This window comes from Electrophorus electricus, chromosome 21 (genome assembly GCF_041902795.1).
Source record: "Electrophorus electricus isolate QZ-2024a chromosome 21, ASM4190279v1, whole genome shotgun sequence".
In the NCBI taxonomy this organism is placed as follows: domain Eukaryota; kingdom Metazoa; phylum Chordata; class Actinopteri; order Gymnotiformes; family Gymnotidae; genus Electrophorus; species Electrophorus electricus.
The window spans coordinates 7,126,878-7,142,051 of NC_137517.1; the positions used below are offsets into that span (position 1 = coordinate 7,126,878).

The 15,174-nt window shown below is 39.2% G+C and overlaps 2 pseudogenes; both read left to right on the forward strand.

Annotated features, from left to right (window-relative positions):
- Nucleotides 1-744: 744 nt before the first annotated feature.
- On the forward strand, nt 745-5,611 carry LOC145652994 (epidermal differentiation-specific protein pseudogene; annotated as a pseudogene).
- Nucleotides 5,612-13,370: 7,759 nt separating this feature from the next.
- Nucleotides 13,371-14,653, forward strand: LOC118240631 (epidermal differentiation-specific protein pseudogene; annotated as a pseudogene).
- The last annotated feature ends 521 nt before the right edge of the window (nt 14,654-15,174 follow it).

The following is a 15,174-nucleotide window of genomic DNA, read 5'->3' on the forward strand; positions in this document are numbered from 1 at the left end:
GGATTGTTAGATTTACCGCAAGTAGTACCATTCACCGGGTATGTGGGAGTAAACGGCTATGAGATGGACCTTCTGTTTGGGTCCTACACGCTGACACAACACTGCTCCTACGCCTGTTTCCGAAGCGTCTACCTCAAGTATAAAAGCTTTAGAAAGATCAGGTTGTTTGAGCAATGGAGCCATCATGATTGACTTTTTTAATGCACAGATGAGTGCCTCAGCAGCTGCAGCTTTGTGGGTGCTCCCTTTAGTAGAGCCATGAGGGGAGCAGCTATACAGCTACTATTCCTGATGAACCTTGTGTAGGATAGAGATAGGTATCTGCATAGAGGGAAGGTTAAGGAAAGGAGAGAGAAAAGGAGGGAGGGAGTTAGAGATCCAGTCAAAAGCACAGTTAATAGGGTGACAGCGTAAGCTTTTGGCAAGGCCCAAAGCTACTAATTCCACATTCCTGTCTGTTTTCCAGTTTCAGGCAGTAGCACTTGCTGAATGCAGGTCAGCAATGATGTGTTGTAAATCTTCAGTGCCATTTAAATGGCTGCTGGAAACTATTGGCTTGGCCGGTTTTGTTTTGGGATACAGTGCAGGTATCTGTTTCCAGTGCTTGGGAACAACCTGCAGATCCTCCCACTCCCACCCACTGCAGCCCTCCTATATATGAAGAGGGAGTCCTGCTCTTTTTCCACTGTCTCAGTCTCATCTGTTCCTGTACTGACTTCAGGGATACTAACTCTGCCGGACACCATGAACAAGATCATTGTCTATGAGCATATTAATTTTGAGGGTCTCAGCAAAGAGTTTACCTCCAATGTCTCCAACTTGGTTGAGCACTTTTTTAATGACACCATTTCCTCTTTGAAGGTGATTGGAAATCCATGGGTGGCTTACACAGATATCAATTTCAGCGGCTCCCAGGCTGTCTACGAAGAAGGAGAATACAACAGAGTGAATCCCAATGACAGCATTTCATCACTAGAGATGATTACAGATGACCTGACAAATCCTCAGATCACACTGTATGAACACTCGGCATACAGAGGTAGCAGCATTGTTCTTACCTGTGAGACAAACCTGGCCTATGGCTCTTTCAATGATACAGCTTCTTCTCACAAGGTGCAGAGAGGAGCCTGGGTCCTTTATGAGCATTCAAATAGAGGTGGCGCTATGATGGTGGCCAGAGCATCTTGTGATGTGCCTAACTATGGCTGGTTCGATGACAAAGTCTCTCATGTGCGCCCTTAAACCCGGGCAGGTCCATTATAACAGCTGAGGTCCTCTGGGGCCAGAAGGAGGAACACGTGTCATCTGTTGTCATTGACACCCTGGATGGTCGGAATGATACAGATCATGAGCAAAACTTCTCCACGGAGCTGGATCAAGTGTACGAGCAGGCTGTCACTGATACCTTCAGCTTCCGCAACGAATCAAGCATCAGTGTGGGAGCAAAATTTGAGGTGAATGTGGGTTTAGTGAAGGCAGAGAGAAGCCTCACTTTGAGGAATACAGTGGGGAAAGGAAGCAGCAACACTAGAACAGAGAAGAAGGCTGTTCGTGTCAGCCTGCCAGCCAAAATCCCTACCCACACCAAGCTCACTTATATTTCATTCCTGTTAGATCAGATGTATACAAAGCTTCCATCACATTCCATACTATAGAATATATGTTAGGCATGTTTCCGCCCATCTGCAAACAAAATATTTGTGGAAGGTACAATTGGAGTGCATGCATTTGATTAATGGGGCATTTGCAATGATCTGTGCATAACTGCTGGTAACTGAATCATTATTTAAATGACAGCACAAATATGCTTTTATTTCCTTTTGAGTCTGTAATGTCTTTGTTTTAACAGATAAATGTTTAGGCATGTGACCAGTTGTTTCTCAAGACTAGTGGACTGCAGGTGCTTTCACTGAACATTCTTGTTTTAACGTCAATCAACGCTCAGCGTTGTGGGTAACAGCACTCTGCCCCTGAGGGGGCATGGGGTTCAAATCCTGTTTGGACAAGTACTCTATGCTATACCAATTAGGGTCCTTGTACAAGGCTCCTAAGTCTTCACTTGCCTACCTCTGTAATATGACTGAAATTTGTAAGTTGCTCTGGATGAGAGTGTCTGACCTGTGAAATATCAAGCCCTTCAGTCAGGTGTATTGGAAAGGAAAAAAGAACAAATTCATGAGTATAGGAGCAACTCTGGGAACTCGATTAATGCTGAATTTAAGGAGCAAAATATCTAATGCAGGTAGTAAACAGGGTCTACATGAAAATATAAATGACATATGTATTTTACATACACTCATCATATGTTGGATATGCAGCAGTAGTGTAGTAGCTTTACTCTGTGGTCACAAAAAAATTGACTTCATTTACTATTATTATTTCCAGAGAACTTTTCAGGTGTGGGAACCTTTTCGTTCTCCAGGCTACTGGGATACCCAATTAAGAGTCTGTGTGACTAGCCCTGATAAGAAAAGAATAAAATGCTTTTTCTCCCCTATCTCTCTTGTAATTTTGATATTTGCTGTGTCGTTTTTTTAAAACATGGCATAAAATAATAAAACGAATTATTTAAAAAATCTTAGGGTCTTCTATGATGATCATGCATTGACAACATGCACTCATAAATATGCTTTACATGCATTTATTGGATATTCTAAAAGGGTTATATTATTAGCAAAATGCTTTTTTTGTGCTTTTTAATGTCATTTTTAGGGCACACTTGCTTTTCATTCCTGTTAGATCAGATGTATACAAAGCTTCTATCACATTCCATACTATAGAATATACGTTAGGCATGTTTCCGCCCATCTGCAAACAAAATATTTGTGGAAGGTACAATTGGAGTGCATGCATTTGATTAATGGGGCATTTGCAATGATCTGTGCATAACTGCTGGTCACCGAATCATTATTTAAAGGACAGCACAAATATGCTTTTATTTCCTTTTGAGCCTGTAATGTCTTTGTTTTAACAGAAACATGTTTAGGCAACTGACCAGTTGTTTCTCAAGACTAGTTGACTGCAGGTGCTTTCACTGAACATTCTTGTTTTAACATGTCAATCAACGATCAGTGCTGTGGGTAACAGCACTCTGCCCCTGAGGGGGCATGGGGTTCAAATCCTGTTCGACAAGTACTCTATGCTATACCAATTAGGGTCCTTGTACAAGGCTCCTAAGACTTCACTTGCCTACCTCTGTAATATGACTGAAATTTGTAAGTTGCTCTGGACGAGAGTGTCTGACCTGTGAAATATCAAGCCCTTCAGTCAGATGTGTTGGAAAGGAAAAAAGAACAAATTCATGAGTATAAGAGCAACTCTGGGAACTCGATTAATGCTGAATTTAAGGAGCAGAAGATCTAATGCAGGTAGTAAACACGGTCTACATGAAAATATAAATTACATATGTATTTTACATACCCTCATCATATGTTGAATATGCAGCAGCAGTGTATTAGCTTTACTCTGTGGTCACAAAAAATTTGACTTCATTTACTATTATTATTTCCAGAGAACTTTTCAGGTGTGGGAACCTTTTCGTTCTCCAGGCTACTGGTATACCCAATAAAGAATCTGCGTGACTAGCCCTGATAAGAAAAGAATAAAATGCTTTTTCTCCCCTATCTCTCTTGTAATTTTGATATCTGCTGTGTCGTTTTTTTAAAACATGGCATAAAATAATAAAAAGAATAATTTAAAAAATCTAAGGGTCTTCTATGATGATCATGCATTGACAACATGCACTCATAAATATGCTTTACATGCATTTATTGTATATTCTAAAAGGGTTATATTATTAGCAAAATGCTTTTTTTGTGCTTTTCAATGTCATTTTTAGGGCACACTTGCATTTCATTCCTGTTAGATCAGATATATACAAAGCTTCTATCACATTCCATACTATAGAATATACGTTAGGCATGTTTCCGCCCATCTGCAAACAAAATATTTGTGGAAGGTACAATTGGAGTGCATGCATTTGATTAATGGGGCATTTGCAATGATCTGTGCATAACTGCTGGTCACCGAATCATTATTTAAAGGACAGCACAAATATGCTTTTATTTCCTTTTGAGCCTGTAATGTCTTTGTTTTAACAGACACATGTTTAGGCAACTGACCAGTTGTTTCTCAAGACTAGTTGACTGCAGGTGCTTTCACTGAACATTCTTGTTTTAACGTCAATCAACGATCAGTGCTGTGGGTAACAGCACTCTGCCCCTGAGGGGGCATGGGGTTCAAATCCTGTTCGACAAGTACTCTATGCTATACCAATTAGGGTCCTTGTACAAGACTCCTACGACTTCACATGCCTACCTCTGTAATATGACTGAAATTTGTAAGTTGCTCTGAACGAGAGTGTCTGACCTGTGAAATATCAAGCCCTTCAGTCAGGTGTGTTGGAAAGGAAAAAAGAACAAATTCATGAGTATAGGAGCAACTCTGGGAACTCGATTAATGCTGAATTTAAGGAGCAGAAGACCTAATGCAGGTAGTAAACACGGTCTACATGAAAATATAAATTACATATGTATTTTACATACCCTCATCATATGTTGAATGTGCAGCAGCAGTGTAGTAGCTTTACTCTGTGGTCACAAAAAATTTGACTTCATTTACTATTATTATTTCCAGAGAACTTTTCACGTGTGGGAACCTTTTCGTTCTCCAGTCTACTGGGATACCCAATAAAGAATCTGCGTGACTAGCCCTGATAAGAAAAGAATAAAATGCTTTTTCTCCCCTATCTCTCTTGTAATTTTGATATTTGCTGTGTCGTTTTTTTAAAACATGGCATAAAATAATAAAACGAATTATTTAAAAAATCTTAGGGTCTTCTATGATGATCATGCATTGACAACATGCACTCATAAATATGCTTTACATGCATTTATTGGATATTCTAAAAGGGTTATATTATTAGCAAAATGCTTTTTTTGTGCTTTTCAATGTCATTTTTAGGGCACACTTGTATTTCATTCCTGTGAGATCAGATGTATACAAAGCTTCCATCACATTCCATTCCATAGAATATACGTTAGGCATGTTTCCGCCCATCTGCAAACAAAATATTTGTGGAAGGTACAATTGGAGTGCATGCATTTGATTAATGGGGCATTTGCAATGATCTGTGCATAACTGCTGGTCACCGAATCATTATTTAAAGGACAGCACAAATATGCTTTTATTTCCTTTTGAGCCTGTAATGTCTTTGTTTTAACAGACACATGTTTAGGCAACTGACCAGTTGTTTCTCAAGACTAGTTGACTGCAGGTGCTTTCACTGAACATTCTTGTTTTAACGACAATCAACGATCAGTGCTGTGGGTAACAGCACTCTGCCCCTGAGGGGGCATGGGGTTCAAATCCTGTTCGACAAGTACTCTATGCTATACCAATTAGGGTCCTTGTACAAGGCTCCTAAGACTTCACTTGCCTACCTCTGTAATATGACTGAAATTTGTAAGTTGCTCTGAACGAGAGTGTCTGACCTGTGAAATATCAAGCCCTTCAGTCAGGTGTATTGGAAAGGAAAAAAGAACAAATTCATGAGTATAGGAGCAACTCTGGGAACTCGATTAATGCTGAATTTAAGGAGCAGAAGCTCTAATGCAGGTAGTAAACAGGGTCTACATGAAAATATAAATTACATATGTATTTTACATACACTCATCATATCTTGGATATGCAGCAGTAGTGTAGTAGCTTTACTCTGTGGTCACAAAAAAATTGACTTCATTTACTATTATTATTTCCAGAGAACTTTTCAGGTGTGGGAACCTTTTCGTTCTCCAGGCTACTGGGATACCCAATTAAGAGTCTGTGTGACTAGCCCTGATAAGAAAAGAATAAAATGCTTTTTCTCCCCTATCTCTCTTGTAATTTTGATATTTGCTGTGTCGTTTTTTTAAAACATGGCATAAAATAATAAAACGAATTATTTAAAAAATCTTAGGGTCTTCTATGATGATCATGCATTGACAACATGCACTCATAAATATGCTTTACATGCATTTATTGGATATTCTAAAAGGGTTATATTATTAGCAAAATGCTTTTTTTGTGCTTTTTAATGTCATTTTTAGGGCACACTTGCATTTCATTCCTGTTAGATCAGATGTATACAAAGCTTCTATCACATTCCATACTATAGAATATACGTTAGGCATGTTTCCGCCCATCTGCAAACAAAATATTTGTGGAAGGTACAATTGGAGTGCATGCATTTGATTAATGGGGCATTTGCAATGATCTGTGCATAACTGCTGGTCACCGAATCATTATTTAAAGGACAGCACAAATATGCTTTTATTTCCTTTTGAGCCTGTAATGTCTTTGTTTTAACAGAAACATGTTTAGGCAACTGACCAGTTGTTTCTCAAGACTAGTTGACTGCAGGTGCTTTCACTGAACATTCTTGTTTTAACATGTCAATCAACGATCAGTGCTGTGGGTAACAGCACTCTGCCCCTGAGGGGGCATGGAGTTCAAATCCTGTTCGACAAGTACTCTATGCTATACCAATTAGGGTCCTTGTACAAGGCTCCTAAGACTTCACTTGCCTACCTCTGTAATATGACTGAAATTTGTAAGTTGCTCTGGACGAGAGTGTCTGACCTGTGAAATATCAAGCCCTTCAGTCAGATGTGTTGGAAAGGAAAAAAGAACAAATTCATGAGTATAAGAGCAACTCTGGGAACTCGATTAATGCTGAATTTAAGGAGCAGAAGATCTAATGCAGGTAGTAAACACGGTCTACATGAAAATATAAATTACATATGTATTTTACATACCCTCATCATATGTTGAATATGCAGCAGCAGTGTATTAGCTTTACTCTGTGGTCACAAAAAATTTGACTTCATTTACTATTATTATTTCCAGAGAACTTTTCAGGTGTGGGAACCTTTTCGTTCTCCAGGCTACTGGTATACCCAATAAAGAATCTGCGTGACTAGCCCTGATAAGAAAAGAATAAAATGCTTTTTCTCCCCTATCTCTCTTGTAATTTTGATATCTGCTGTGTCGTTTTTTTAAAACATGGCATAAAATAATAAAAAGAATAATTTAAAAAATCTAAGGGTCTTCTATGATGATCATGCATTGACAACATGCACTCATAAATATGCTTTACATGCATTTATTGTATATTCTAAAAGGGTTATATTATTAGCAAAATGCTTTTTTTGTGCTTTTCAATGTCATTTTTAGGGCACACTTGCATTTCATTCCTGTTAGATCAGATATATACAAAGCTTCTATCACATTCCATACTATAGAATATACGTTAGGCATGTTTCCGCCCATCTGCAAACAAAATATTTGTGGAAGGTACAATTGGAGTGCATGCATTTGATTAATGGGGCATTTGCAATGATCTGTGCATAACTGCTGGTCACCGAATCATTATTTAAAGGACAGCACAAATATGCTTTTATTTCCTTTTGAGCCTGTAATGTCTTTGTTTTAACAGACACATGTTTAGGCAACTGACCAGTTGTTTCTCAAGACTAGTTGACTGCAGGTGCTTTCACTGAACATTCTTGTTTTAACGTCAATCAACGATCAGTGCTGTGGGTAACAGCACTCTGCCCCTGAGGGGGCATGGGGTTCAAATCCTGTTCGACAAGTACTCTATGCTATACCAATTAGGGTCCTTGTACAAGACTCCTACGACTTCACATGCCTACCTCTGTAATATGACTGAAATTTGTAAGTTGCTCTGAACGAGAGTGTCTGACCTGTGAAATATCAAGCCCTTCAGTCAGGTGTGTTGGAAAGGAAAAAAGAACAAATTCATGAGTATAGGAGCAACTCTGGGAACTCGATTAATGCTGAATTTAAGGAGCAGAAGACCTAATGCAGGTAGTAAACACGGTCTACATGAAAATATAAATTACATATGTATTTTACATACCCTCATCATATGTTGAATGTGCAGCAGCAGTGTAGTAGCTTTACTCTGTGGTCACAAAAAATTTGACTTCATTTACTATTATTATTTCCAGAGAACTTTTCACGTGTGGGAACCTTTTCGTTCTCCAGTCTACTGGGATACCCAATAAAGAATCTGCGTGACTAGCCCTGATAAGAAAAGAATAAAATGCTTTTTCTCCCCTATCTCTCTTGTAATTTTGATATTTGCTGTGTCGTTTTTTTAAAACATGGCATAAAATAATAAAACGAATTATTTAAAAAATCTTAGGGTCTTCTATGATGATCATGCATTGACAACATGCACTCATAAATATGCTTTACATGCATTTATTGGATATTCTAAAAGGGTTATATTATTAGCACAATGCTTTTTTTGTGCTTTTCAATGTCATTTTTAGGGCACACTTGTATTTCATTCCTGTGAGATCAGATGTATACAAAGCTTCCATCACATTCCATTCCATAGAATATACGTTAGGCATGTTTCCGCCCATCTGCAAACAAAATATTTGTGGAAGGTACAATTGGAGTGCATGCATTTGATTAATGGGGCATTTGCAATGATCTGTGCATAACTGCTGGTCACCGAATCATTATTTAAAGGACAGCACAAATATGCTTTTATTTCCTTTTGAGCCTGTAATGTCTTTGTTTTAACAGACACATGTTTAGGCAACTGACCAGTTGTTTCTCAAGACTAGTTGACTGCAGGTGCTTTCACTGAACATTCTTGTTTTAACGACAATCAACGATCAGTGCTGTGGGTAACAGCACTCTGCCCCTGAGGGGGCATGGGGTTCAAATCCTGTTCGACAAGTACTCTATGCTATACCAATTAGGGTCCTTGTACAAGGCTCCTAAGACTTCACTTGCCTACCTCTGTAATATGACTGAAATTTGTAAGTTGCTCTGAACGAGAGTGTCTGACCTGTGAAATATCAAGCCCTTCAGTCAGGTGTATTGGAAAGGAAAAAAGAACAAATTCATGAGTATAGGAGCAACTCTGGGAACTCGATTAATGCTGAATTTAAGGAGCAGAAGCTCTAATGCAGGTAGTAAACAGGGTCTACATGAAAATATAAATTACATATGTATTTTACATACACTCATCATATCTTGGATATGCAGCAGTAGTGTAGTAGCTTTACTCTGTGGTCACAAAAAAATTGACTTCATTTACTATTATTATTTCCAGAGAACTTTTCAGGTGTGGGAACCTTTTCGTTCTCCAGGCTACTGGGATACCCAATTAAGAGTCTGTGTGACTAGCCCTGATAAGAAAAGAATAAAATGCTTTTTCTCCCCTATCTCTCTTGTAATTTTGATATTTGCTGTGTCGTTTTTTTAAAACATGGCATAAAATAATAAAACGAATTATTTAAAAAATCTTAGGGTCTTCTATGATGATCATGCATTGACAACATGCACTCATAAATATGCTTTACATGCATTTATTGGATATTCTAAAAGGGTTATATTATTAGCAAAATGCTTTTTTTGTGCTTTTTAATGTCATTTTTAGGGCACACTTGCATTTCATTCCTGTTAGATCAGATATATACAAAGCTTCTATCACATTCCATACTATAGAATATACGTTAGGCATGTTTCCGCCCATCTGCAAACAAAATATTTGTGGAAGGTACAATTGGAGTGCATGCATTTGATTAATGGGGCATTTGCAATGATCTGTGCATAACTGCTGGTCACCGAATCATTATTTAAAGGACAGCACAAATATGCTTTTATTTCCTTTTGAGCCTGTAATGTCTTTGTTTTAACAGACACATGTTTAGGCAACTGACCAGTTGTTTCTCAAGACTAGTTGACTGCAGGTGCTTTCACTGAACATTCTTGTTTTAACGTCAATCAACGATCAGTGCTGTGGGTAACAGCACTCTGCCCCTGAGGGGGCATGGGGTTCAAATCCTGTTCGACAAGTACTCTATGCTATACCAATTAGGGTCCTTGTACAAGACTCCTAAGACTTCACATGCCTACCTCTGTAATATGACTGAAATTTGTAAGTTGCTCTGAACGAGAGTGTCTGACCTGTGAAATATCAAGCCCTTCAGTCAGGTGTGTTGGAAAGGAAAAAAGAACAAATTCATGAGTATAGGAGCAACTCTGGGAACTCGATTAATGCTGAATTTAAGGAGCAGAAGACCTAATGCAGGTAGTAAACACGGTCTACATGAAAATATAAATTACATATGTATTTTACATACCCTCATCATATGTTGAATGTGCAGCAGCAGTGTAGTAGCTTTACTCTGTGGTCACAAAAAATTTGACTTCATTTACTATTATTATTTCCAGAGAACTTTTCACGTGTGGGAACCTTTTCGTTCTCCAGTCTACTGGGATACCCAATAAAGAATCTGCGTGACTAGCCCTGATAAGAAAAGAATAAAATGCTTTTTCTCCCCTATCTCTCTTGTAATTTTGATATTTGCTGTGTCGTTTTTTTAAAACATGGCATAAAATAATAAAACGAATTATTTAAAAAATCTTAGGGTCTTCTATGATGATCATGCATTGACAACATGCACTCATAAATATGCTTTACATGCATTTATTGGATATTCTAAAAGGGTTATATTATTAGCAAAATGCTTTTTTTGTGCTTTTCAGTGTCATTTTTAGGGCACACTTGTATTTCATTCCTGTGAGATCAGATGTATACAAAGCTTCCATCACATTCCATTCCATAGAATATACGTTAGGCATGTTTCCGCCCATCTGCAAACAAAATATTTGTGGAAGGTACAATTGGAGTGCATGCATTTGATTAATGGGGCATTTGCAATGATCTGTGCATAACTGCTGGTCACCGAATCATTATTTAAAGGACAGCACAAATATGCTTTTATTTCCTTTTGAGCCTGTAATGTCTTTGTTTTAACAGACACATGTTTAGGCAACTGACCAGTTGTTTCTCAAGACTAGTTGACTGCAGGTGCTTTCACTGAACATTCTTGTTTTAACGACAATCAACGATCAGTGCTGTGGGTAACAGCACTCTGCCCCTGAGGGGGCATGGGGTTCAAATCCTGTTCGACAAGTACTCTATGCTATACCAATTAGGGTCCTTGTACAAGGCTCCTAAGACTTCACTTGCCTACCTCTGTAATATGACTGAAATTTGTAAGTTGCTCTGAACGAGAGTGTCTGACCTGTGAAATATCAAGCCCTTCAGTCAGGTGTATTGGAAAGGAAAAAAGAACAAATTCATGAGTATAGGAGCAACTCTGGGAACTCGATTAATGCTGAATTTAAGGAGCAGAAGCTCTAATGCAGGTAGTAAACAGGGTCTACATGAAAATATAAATTACATATGTATTTTACATACACTCATCATATCTTGGATATGCAGCAGTAGTGTAGTAGCTTTACTCTGTGGTCACAAAAAAATTGACTTCATTTACTATTATTATTTCCAGAGAACTTTTCAGGTGTGGGAACCTTTTCGTTCTCCAGGCTACTGGGATACCCAATAAAGAATCTGTGTGACTAGCCCTGATAAGAAAAGAATAAAATGCTTTTTCTCCCCTATCTCTCTTGAAATTTTGATATTTGCTGTGTCGTTTTTTTAAAACATGGCATAAAATAATATAAAGAATAATTTAAAAAATCTAAGGGTCTTCTATGATGATCATGCATTGACAACATGCACTCATAAATATGCTTTACATGCATTTATTGTATATTCTAAAAGGGTTATATTATTAGCAAAATGCTTTTTTTGTGCTTTTCAATGTCATTTTTAGGGCAGACTTGCATTTCATTCCTGTTAGATCAGATGTATACAAAGCTTCTATCACATTCCATACTATAGAATATACGTTAGGCATGTTTCCGCCCATCTGCAAACAAAATATTTGTGGAAGGTACAATTGGAGTGCATGCATTTGATTAATGGGGCATTTGCAATGATCTGTGCATAACTGCTGGTCACCAAATCATTATTTAAAGGACAGCACAAATATGCTTTTATTTCCTTTTGAGCCTGTAATGTCTTTGTTTTAACAGACACATGTTTAGGCAACTGACCAGTTGTTTCTCAAGACTAGTTGACTGCAGGTGCTTTCACTGAACATTCTTGTTTTAACATGTCAATCAACGATCAGTGCTGTGGGTAACAGCACTCTGCCCCTGAGGGGGCATGGGGTTCAAATCCTGTTCGACAAGTACTCTATGCTATACCAATTAGGGTCCTTGTACAAGACTCCTAAGACTTCACTTGCCTACCTCTGTAATATGACTGAAATTTGTAAGTTGCTCTGAACGAGAGTGTCTGACCTGTGAAATATCAAGCCGTTCAGTCAGGTGTGTTGGAAAGGAAAAAAGAACAAATTCATGAGTCTTTCAGAGAATAGCAGTGCGGTTTGCAATGGAGATGGAGTCATCCTAGCTGTGGTGGAGGCAAGGCCTCCAGTGACCAGAGTGTCTTGAAGACAGTGTCATCCTGAAGACAGGGTGCAGCAGAGGCAGCACACTGAAGAAGAGCATCCTCTTGTGAGCATGGCGTGAGAGGATGGACTGCTGAGGGGTCAGGTGCTGAAGGATCCTCCTTATCTGCACCAGGATGTTCAGATGTTTAACTGACTTCATGCATCCCAGGTTCTTGTGGTCAGTGATCACACTAAAAGGGTGCTTGGCTCCTTCTAACCAATGTCTCCACTCCTGGATTGTTAGATTTACCGCAAGTAGTACCATTCAGCGGGTGTGTGGGAGTAAACGGCTATGAGATGGAGCTTCTGTTTGGGTCCTACACGCTGACACAACACTGCTCCTACCCCAGTCTCCGAAGTGTCTACCTCAAGTATAAAAGCTTTAGAAAGATCAGGTTGTTTGAGCAATGGAGCCATCATGATTGACTTTTTTAATGCACAGATGAGTGCCTCAGCAGCTGCAGCTTTGTGGGTGCTCCCTTTAGTAGAGCCATGAGGGGAGCAGCTATACAGCTACTATTCCTGATGAACCTTGTGTAGGATAGAGATAGGTATCTGCATAGAGGGAAGGTTAAGGGAAGGAGAGAGAAAAGGAGGGAGGGAGTTAGAGATCCAGTCAAAAGCACAGTTAATAGGGTGAAAGCGTAAGCTTTTGGCAAGGCCCAAAGCTACTAATTCCACATTCCTGTCTGTTTTCCAGTTTCAGGCAGAAGCACTTGCTGAATGCACGTCAGCAATGATGTGTTGTAAATCTTCAGTGCCATTTAAATGGCTGCTGGAAACTATTGGCTTGGCCGGTTTTGTTTTGGGATACAGTGCAGGTATCTGTTTCCTGTGCTTGGGAACAACCTGCAGATCCTCCCACTCCCACCCACTGCAGCCCTCCTATATATGAACAGGGATTCCTCCTCTTTTTCCACTGTCTAAGTCTCATCTGTTCCTGTACTGACTTCAGGGATACTAACTCTGCCGGACACCATGAACAAGATCATTGTCTATGAGCATATTAATTTTGAGGGTCTCAGCAAAGAGTTTACCTCCAATGTCTCCAACTTGGTTGAGCACTTTTTTAATGACACCATTTCCTCTTTGAAGGTGATTGGAAATCCATGGGTGGCTTACACAGATATCAATTTCAGTGGCTCCCAGGCTGTCTACGAAGAAGGAGAATACAACAGAGTGAATCCCAATGACAGCATTTCATCACTAGAGATGATTACAGATGACCTGACAAATCCTCAGATCACACTGTATGAACACTCGGCATACAGAGGTAGGAGCACTGTTCTTACCTGTGAGACAAACCTGGCCTATGGCTCTTTCAATGATACAGCTTCTTCTCACAAGGTGCAGAGAGGAGCCTGGGTCCTTTATGAGCATTCAAATAGAGGTGGCGCTATGATGGTGGCCAGAGCATCTCATGATGTGCCTATCTATGACTGGTTCAATGACAAAGTCTCTCATGTGCGCCCTCTAAACCCGGGCAGGGCCATTATAACAGCTGAGGTCCTCTGGAGCCAGAAGGAGGAACGTGTGTCATCTGCTGTCATTGACACCCTGGATGGTCGGAATGATACAGATCATGAGCAAAACTTCTCCACGGAGCTGGATCAAGAGTACGAGCAGGCTGTCACTGATACCTTCAGCTTCCACAACGAATCAAGCATCAGTGTGGGAGCAAGATTTGAGTTGAATGTGGGTTTAGTGAAGGCAGAGAGCAGCCTCACTTTGAGCAATACTTTCACAGTGGAGAAAGGAAGCAGCAACACTAGAACAGAGAAGAAGGCTGTCCGTGTCAGCCTGCCAGCCAAAATCCCTCCCCACACCAAGCTCACTGTGAATGTGGTGAGGAAGGAGGTGCAAGTGAAGGTCCCAGTCAAGCTGACCATCAACACAGGTTTCCTGAGTAAGGTGGAGTATGGTGAGTATAGGAGCAACTCTGGGAAATCGATTAGTGCTGAATTCAAGGAGGAGAAGATCTAATGCAGGTAGGAAACACGGTCTACATGAAAATATAAATTACATATGCATTTTACATACACTCATCATATGCTGGATATGCAGCAGTAGTGTAGTAGCTTTACTCTGTAGTCACACAAAAATTGACTTCATTACTATTATTATTTCCAGAGAACATTTCAGGTGTGGGAACCTTTTCATTCTCCAGGCTACTGGGATACCCAATAAAGAATCTGCGTGACTACCCCTTATAAGAAAAGAATAAAATGCTTTTTCTCCCCTACCTCTCTTGTAATTTTGATATCTGCTGTGTCGTTTTTTTAAAACATGGCATAAAATAATAAAAAGAATGATTTAAAAAATCTAAGGGTCTTCTATGATGATCATGCATTGACAACATGCACTCATAAATATGCTTTACATGCATTTAATGAATATTCTAAAAGGGTTATGTAATTAGCAAAATGGTTTTTTTGTGCTTTTCAATGTCATTTTTAGGGCACACTTGTATTTCATTCCTGTGAGATCAGATGTATACAAAGCTTCCATCACATTCCATACTATAGAATATACGTTAGGCATGTTTCCGCCCATCTGCAAACAAAATATTTGTGGAAGGTACAATTGGAGTGCATGCATTTGATTAATGGGGCATTTGCAATGATCTGTGCATAACTGCTGGTCACCGAATCATTATTTAAAGGACAGCACAAATATGCTTTTATTTCCTTTTGAGCCTGTAATGTCTTTGTTTTAACAGACACATGTTTAGGCAACTGACCAGTTGTTTCTCAAGACTAGTTGACTGCAGGTGCTTTCACTG